The 7833-nt window shown below is 29.4% G+C and overlaps 1 long non-coding RNA gene across 1 annotated transcript in view; it reads right to left on the bottom strand.

The window, feature by feature from the left end:
* The window catches only part of LOC111083024, a 28645-nt gene extending 22753 nt beyond the window's left edge, over positions 1 to 5892 (bottom strand). The window contains exon 1 of the long non-coding RNA XR_002612824.1: positions 5751 to 5892. This is a non-coding gene — a long non-coding RNA (uncharacterized LOC111083024). The remainder of the gene's footprint in view (positions 1 to 5750) is intronic.
* Between the last annotated feature and the right edge of the window lie 1941 nt (positions 5893 to 7833).

Genomic DNA, 7833 nt, shown 5'->3' with positions numbered 1-7833 from the left:
AACACATAATACATATAATATACTTACTAGTATACTTAATATTAAAATAGTGTGTGTGTGTGTGTGTGTGTGTGTGTGTGTGTGTGTGTGTGTGTGTGTGTGTGTTTTCCAAAAAGCTATAAAATTTATTGAGTTAAAATGTGTAACACTACCAAAGTGAAAAGACAAAATAATCACCAAGGGTAAAAATATTTTTAAAATATAAATGTGCAGCGACTGAAACATGCCACAGCTTATAGCTTTTGAAAAATACATGTAGAATGCTAAAGTTTCAAACTTTGTTTATATATGCATCACTATGGAAGGAGGATGTACAGTCAGATTAAATATAGGTATTTAAAAAAAACAACTAAACTTGTATTTCTTTTCATGAGGAATTCTAAGTTATAGTTGTATGTAAGGGAGGATTGTTCAAAATAAAATGTGTTAAAAGAAATTTTTTTACATGTGTCTTACCTACTATAGGTTAAGGTCTATAACGAAATATAGTTATGAACAGTTGGTATGTTACAATGTAATTATAGAGATATATTTCTTCAGTCTGCATGAAAATTTTGGAGGTTTATAAGATATTCACTTATATTTTCAAAGAGATAAGTTGCAAATAACAGCCAAAAACAATTTAGTAATGATATTACCTAATATCTAACTTCACATTCTTTGTTACACAGTCCTCATTCTGATCAATAGCAAGTAGTTTGACTAACTTGTAATGGAACACTGCAACTAACAGTTACGCATAACTAGATGAAATCCATAAGTAAATGGTCAAGAAATAAAACTAATTAGTACTATTAAGATCCTTTACAGGTATACATATGACTACATAACTGAAGTGGTATAATACAGAGATAATAAACATTTGGGTATAACATACCTGAGATAAGTGACATTACAACTTAACATAAGTTGTCAATATATTTGAATAAACTTTATACATTTGTTAATATTTTTTCTTTTAAGATAATAAAAGCATTTTAAATAAGTTATATAACTTTGAAAAGTTTCCTTTTCTTCTTTACTAACTACTTGACATGACATGTGAAACTAATAAATACTACAGTTTTAGTGTAATCTAATATAATGGCCTATTATAGTATTAATATGGTCTATCACTTCCAAACCCTAGAAAAAGGGTAATAATTTTATGTTCCAAAGCACAACTATCTGTTGAATTAGAAATTTGTTTTGTAAGACAAATAATTTCAAAAGTTTAGGTCATGAAATATGTTTAAATAGCTGTGAACATGAAAATTTTGTAGTTCCTCACTGACACTATGCTGTAATATATCATTATATTAAATAAATGGCACATATGACAATGACATTAACTTTTCTGAAGCTAAAATATAGCTGAATATATTGAAACCTAACTCAGCTTTTTGAGAGAGACTACTTAGATATGTTACAAAATAGTAATAAAAAATACTATGCAAAAGAATCATTGGTTAAATCAACCCTCTTGTCAAAGCCTAGCAGATAATTACTTTTATTTATATATCTTCATTAGCAGGTAAAAAAAAACCTTTCCCACTAATGTATATAAATAGTAAAGAAAAAAGTTCATGTTAATATTTTTCTTCAACAAGTAAAACATATTTTCTATGCTTAACCTTCTAAACTACAACAAAAAGTTAAGTTTTCAAAGAACACTATTTTAGTTTATTTTTCCTGTATAACTTAATAGAGATGCTGGAAATACAATTTTGCAGGGAAAACTAGGCTTACATCCTGTATGATTTGATAAATTTCTTTCTTCCTTAGATCAACCATAGATAAACTAATATATATGTAGTTATAATCTAAATAAAAATTGTGACACAAGTAACATATACAAAACTTCAGAATACTTTGTTTATTAGCTTTAATAAGTACGACCTAACAAATCTTGAGTTAGTCATGAATTAGAATTTAAAAACAAGTTTTCACATAACTCTTCATATATCACCAAATGTTTCAAAATATCATTTTTTTATACCATGTTCACAAACATTTTCTTTGAGTTATAGAAAAAAAAACAAATCTACAAAATTTAGTACACCATGTCAACCATCTAGACTCTAGAGCTTCATATCAGCCACTTTATTTACACACAAAATCCAAAAGTCTAGACAAAAAATAAATAAATAAATATTTGCTTGCAAATTTTATATAAATATATATAATCATTCCATTCAAAGCCAACATTTCCTATAACACAATTTACCATGGCTATTAAATTTTACTTAACATTTGAAACAATTGTAACTATTAACTGTCATTGAAAATTAAAACCTTCATGGAATCCAAACAACCAGAATTATAAATATGTGATACCACCAAATTAATGACATTTTTGAACAAAAATTATATTCAAAGTCCTACATGGGCAAATTGTGTTTAATAAATACTTAAGCCCTCCAATAATGTTACACTGTTTAAGATCCCCCAATTTGATGATGTTTATAAGTTCAATCAAAATCCATCTATCCAATCTTCAAATATCATGTCCAAATATTGGACTAAATTTTCTGTGTACAGGTATACATTTGACCTTGACCATTGATTGTCAAAAGTTAATCAGGTGTATAAAACTTTGTATGTAGTACCTGTTGCATAACATTAGTTAATATTCATTCATCCTATATTAAAATACCATGTCCATAAGTTTGGGGAAATTTTTCTATGTACCAGTGACATTTTGACCTTGCCCATTAGCCCATAATTTTCAAAAGTTAATTAGATCTAGAAACTTGTATAGAATACCAGTTATACAAGTTTGGTCAAAGTCCATCCATCCACTTTTGAGATATTCCATCCACAAAATTGGAAAAGATGGAAAGGGGAAAACCAATAAGCCCCATTACTTTGAACACTTCACTTCATACCATAATCTCCTAAGCTAATAATACATGTTGCTGCATTACTAACATTTGTTACTTCCCAAACATTAAACAACAGATACATATTCTCACCAACAGTTTAACTGACTCTATGAATACATATATGATAGCCATCCAAATAATTCCCTGTAACAGACAATCTCAACTGCCCTAAAGTGCATACGAAGTGAACCATTACATTATTTCAATGAACTCCTCAAATCTGTAGTTTCTTCAGATATTTTGCAATAAGAAGGGTGACTAGAATTAAATACAATATTTGAAGTGTCATCATATATTATCTTGATACAAGTTTTATACCATTAAATTAGAAACAAAAATATACCTATGTACTATTGTATGCATTAGGATAATAATAATAATAATAAGATGCATGTTTGAGTCTGTGTTTGGCTTAAGTGTTTAGTAAAAATTAAGTGTCATGTAAATACTACTTAAGCAACAGTAACTGAGTTTATCTTTAAAAATAGCATAAGGAGTATAATTTTTCTCAGATATTAAAGTTTTTGTATTTTTCTTAAGTGAAAAGAAAGTTTCATTTTTGGTATAGTTATATTTTCTTTTGTAATAGAAATAATAAGATGCGTTTTTTACTTCACCGAATCAAGTCATATTTTCGAAACCTATCTGTGGACACTAATAAACAAGTTAAATGAGGACATTTTTATTGAATGTACAGTTTGTTAAGTTCAAATTATCTTAATATCATCATCTTTATTTTCATTGATGCAAACTTTTATTTAATTGTAAAACTTATTTCAGCCAATTAAAAGTAAATTTACAATAATGGTAACAGCAGAGCACTTAATCCTTATAACTAATTAACTATACATTTTGAATTAAGTATACATAATGATAAAATAAAAAGTGTTTACTGAAAATCCACAGAAATAGTGTATTTAAAATATATGTGGTGTACAGTTTCTTTCTACTTTCATAGAAGGCATATAAAACTGGTCGTCTTATATAAGCTATGTTATTATGAATTCAGTAGTTAGATACTGAACAATATGCTAGTTCTATATATGCATCTATTGGATATGTTATGAAACTGAAAGATATTATGGTACAATCTTCAGCATAATCATACTGTTATTTAACTCAAAAAGCTTTTTGTTTTTAAACCAGCATTTTTTTTTATTTTTTTTTATTAAATTTGAAGATTTATGAAAATTTCATTTTTACCTCAGCAGAGAGAGAGAAGTGACAGCTCAATGTTATAGTATGATTACTAACACCAAACTTATGATATGATAGTTTTTGTTGTTGTTTTTTTAGAATGTGTTATTGCTTGTCATTTCCATAAATTATCTAATAAAATTGTAGCCAATTTAGATATAGTGTTAAATTTTATATATGTCAAGATGAATCATTTTATTTTTAAATAATTTATGTAAAAATTGGTTTTGTTATTAAAACATAAAGGAATAAAAATGTGAAATACATTTTATTACACTTTTTAGATTAAAAATAGTTAAAATACAGTAAACAGTGATAATACCTACAGATATACGTGTGTTACATTGCTTAAAATTTTCAAAAGCATAATTGTGAATTCTTTAAAAATATGTTGAAATTAATATTATTTTACATATCAAGCCTTAGAATATGCTTGAAATATGTTGCTTAGTTATCTTCCATTAGTGTAATACAAGTAAATTTTTTCTAGTTTTAATTTATTCAGTGGCAAATGTAAGAAGTGATCTCTCAATGTCCCAGATCACCCTCTAATTTACTGTGAACAGTACTGTGAAAGTTTTCCAACCATCCCACATGATCAAGTACTGTGATCTGCTATACTCCCCTCCATGATATTGGTGTTTTAGAGCATACCAGTATTTTTTATTTAAGTTATTCTCTAAAAATTGTACTTTCAATAGAGAGTTCAACTTGCTTTTGGGACCATGCTTAAAACAATTTCTGAATGTGCCATTGTTATTGTAGGGTTCTCCTGAAACAAAAGTTATGGACTACCATTTGACACACCACCAGTACCAGAGGTGTACAATGGCTAGTAATTTTCACAACTTTGTGAAATTATTCATCGAGAATTCCAAGTAAGTGCAACAGATGTCAAAATATATAAAACATTGCAAGTCAGGTATTTTCTACTTTACACAAACACCTTATATTGAGTTTTACAAGATAATAATTGATTTGCCTAGTATCAAAAGATACAATTAAAGCTCTACAAAGCCATATAAATTAATTAATCTTGGCACTTTTTTAGCTTGCACACCAATAATTCTTTAAGGTTTTTTCTTGAAGATTTGAAAGCCTGTGTACAAAATCTCTACTAAACTGAACACTTTGGCATCATGGTATTTAGATACATGTATCATTTCTCCTTTTGTATTTCAATAACAACAGTAATTTTACTATTAAAAATATGCTTTCATATTGTTATTTTAAAATATGCTATTTATACTTACCCATTTAGCCTCTAAAAGTAATACTACTAATTGTAATAAGGAGGCTGACAGTCACATCACTAGTGACCTAGTGTAGGCAGTAGTAAGCTTAATTTAATACCATGCAAATATGAATGTATTATTTAAGAAAATGCTATTACTTACACTTTACTCTCTTCTGTAATAGCTTTAATAACAATTCTATGCATTTATTATTAGATGTAATAAAATTTGTTTTTTTAACTCTGAACATGAAAAGCTGCGCTACAATTTTCGAAACAGGCGTATCATGTGTAGGAGCTTAGCCAAAACTGTACTATTAGTATTACAAACAAATATATTTTTGCGAGTCAGTAATAAATATTTATTTGTATCTAAGATTCCCTTTAAGGCAGGTATATTATACAATAATTTTTAAAGAATAATCCTTAAAATACACGAAATGCGTATTACTTACTTTCCTAGTTCTTCTTTAACTTCGTAATTATCGCTAAATCTCGTACAAGTTGTTGCAGCGCTCATATTGATTCTACACGAGTGAGAGAGGGATGAAGATCCGTTCATGCAGACTACCGTACTTCTCATGAACCCTTCGTAGCGTTCTCCTAGATATCTTGCTGCGCGCGCACTTGAACGTCTCATGCACCATTACATGCGGGCTTTTATATACTTTACATGGCATTCTACTGCTGTTGCACGGGTTCAGTAATAAAGCATTCGCCGCATGTTAACTTAAAGTTAACGCCAACTTTGACGACTAATTTTTGCTTAACTAAAAATATTTATAAAAACATGAGATTTATTAAACATAGGACATTATGAGAAAAAATTACTTCTATCACACTCTTAATTGCAGTTGTTTCTATTTTCACGAATGACTTACAAAACATTTTATAGTATAAAGGAGTTGAAACCAGCAAGTTGACGAAATTTTACTATTATTTGCATTATTGTATAAATAAAACTCAGGAAACACAATTTTAGAGTGAAAATGGTTCAGTCAGCTTTTGTGAAAATAAATGCCAGAAAATACAAAAAAAAACAATATTGATACTTCATTATTTAATTTCTGTAGTGCATATTGGAGTTACAGTTTGTGTTTAAATGTAACGCTCCTGAATAAGTTGTAAAGCGAAATGTTGAGTGTCAAATTAAAGAAGAAAAACAAGAAATCTGTTGTTATAAAGTCGTGTAGTAATATAGTATTAAAATAGTGATACAAACAACACAAAACGAAACGCTTTTTTTTCTTGGCCATTGGAATTTATTTTTATACTTTCAATCTGCATTCCTGTACACTGCAATTTATCCATGCTTTTACAGCCAAAATTATATAATTACGTGAAAGTTAATGTAGTTTAATCTGTTAAATATTCTTTGCTTAAATAAATTGGGCGAAACTGTTGAAAAGGAAATGACAAAACACACACACACATTAATTTAGGAATTATTTGTTCTTCTTACATGTAACTTGCACATCTATTGCAGTTAGCCAATTATAAGGCTTTTCTAGGTGAATATTTGTGGAGTAGCGAATTGATTCATAACAAACAGATATTACCAGAGGAAAACTGTTAAACTACTCCCAAAGGCTCTGATACTTGAAGGTTTTTTTTCTCTCTCTGAAGCTATCTCATAAGTTCTAAAACTTTTTAATTATGCATTTTAAATCTCGTAGTTTTAACCAGAAACCATTAAAAATACAAAATTCAAACTATACTATTGAAGTGGTTGAATGGTTCCCAACATTTTCTATGCTGACATGGCCCGGCATGGCCAGGTGGTTAGTGCGCTCGACTCGCAAACTTTGGGTCACGGGTTCGAATCCCCGTCGCACCATACATGCTCGCCTTTTCAGCCGTGGGGCCGTTATAATGTGACGGTCAATCCCACTATTCGTTGGTAAAAGAGTAGCCCAAGTGTTGACGGTGGGTGGTGATGACTAGCTGCCTCCCTCTAGTCTTACACTGCTAAATTAGGGACGGCTAGCGCAGATAGTCTTCATGTAGCTTTGCGCGAAATTCATAACAATAACAATTTCAAGGCTGTTTTAAATATTCCGCTCTCCCCTTTCAGCGAGGTCACTAGATGCCGTTCTTCAGAATACTACTTATAAACAAACCTAATCCTATATCAATTATACTCAGCTTTTGCATTTCATTGAACCCTTAGGGAGGCGTAGGTCGAAATATTAGTATGTTGAAATATTACTTTTTCTGAAGTTGCAAGTCGTTTCTATTTTATCATATATATATATATATATACTTTTGTTTCTTTAGACGCAAAAACTTTTGTTTGTTTGTAATTTAGCACAAAACTACACAATGGGCTATCTGTGCTCTGCCCACCATGGGTATCGAAACCCGGATTCTAACATTGTAAGTCCGCATACATATTGTTGTGCCACTGGGGGGGGGGGGTCGCAAGAACTTGTAATAGGGATACTTCTAAATGAAAATATACATAGTTATATGTTTATAATTTCAGCTTAAATATGAGATTCAGATTTCAAAATAAAAAAGGACATTTAACCAAAAAGT

This window comes from Limulus polyphemus, unplaced genomic scaffold, assembly GCF_000517525.1.
Source record: "Limulus polyphemus unplaced genomic scaffold, Limulus_polyphemus-2.1.2 Scaffold90, whole genome shotgun sequence".
NCBI classification, from domain to species: domain Eukaryota; kingdom Metazoa; phylum Arthropoda; class Merostomata; order Xiphosura; family Limulidae; genus Limulus; species Limulus polyphemus.
This window is presented reverse-complemented; position numbering and strand designations above follow the sequence as displayed.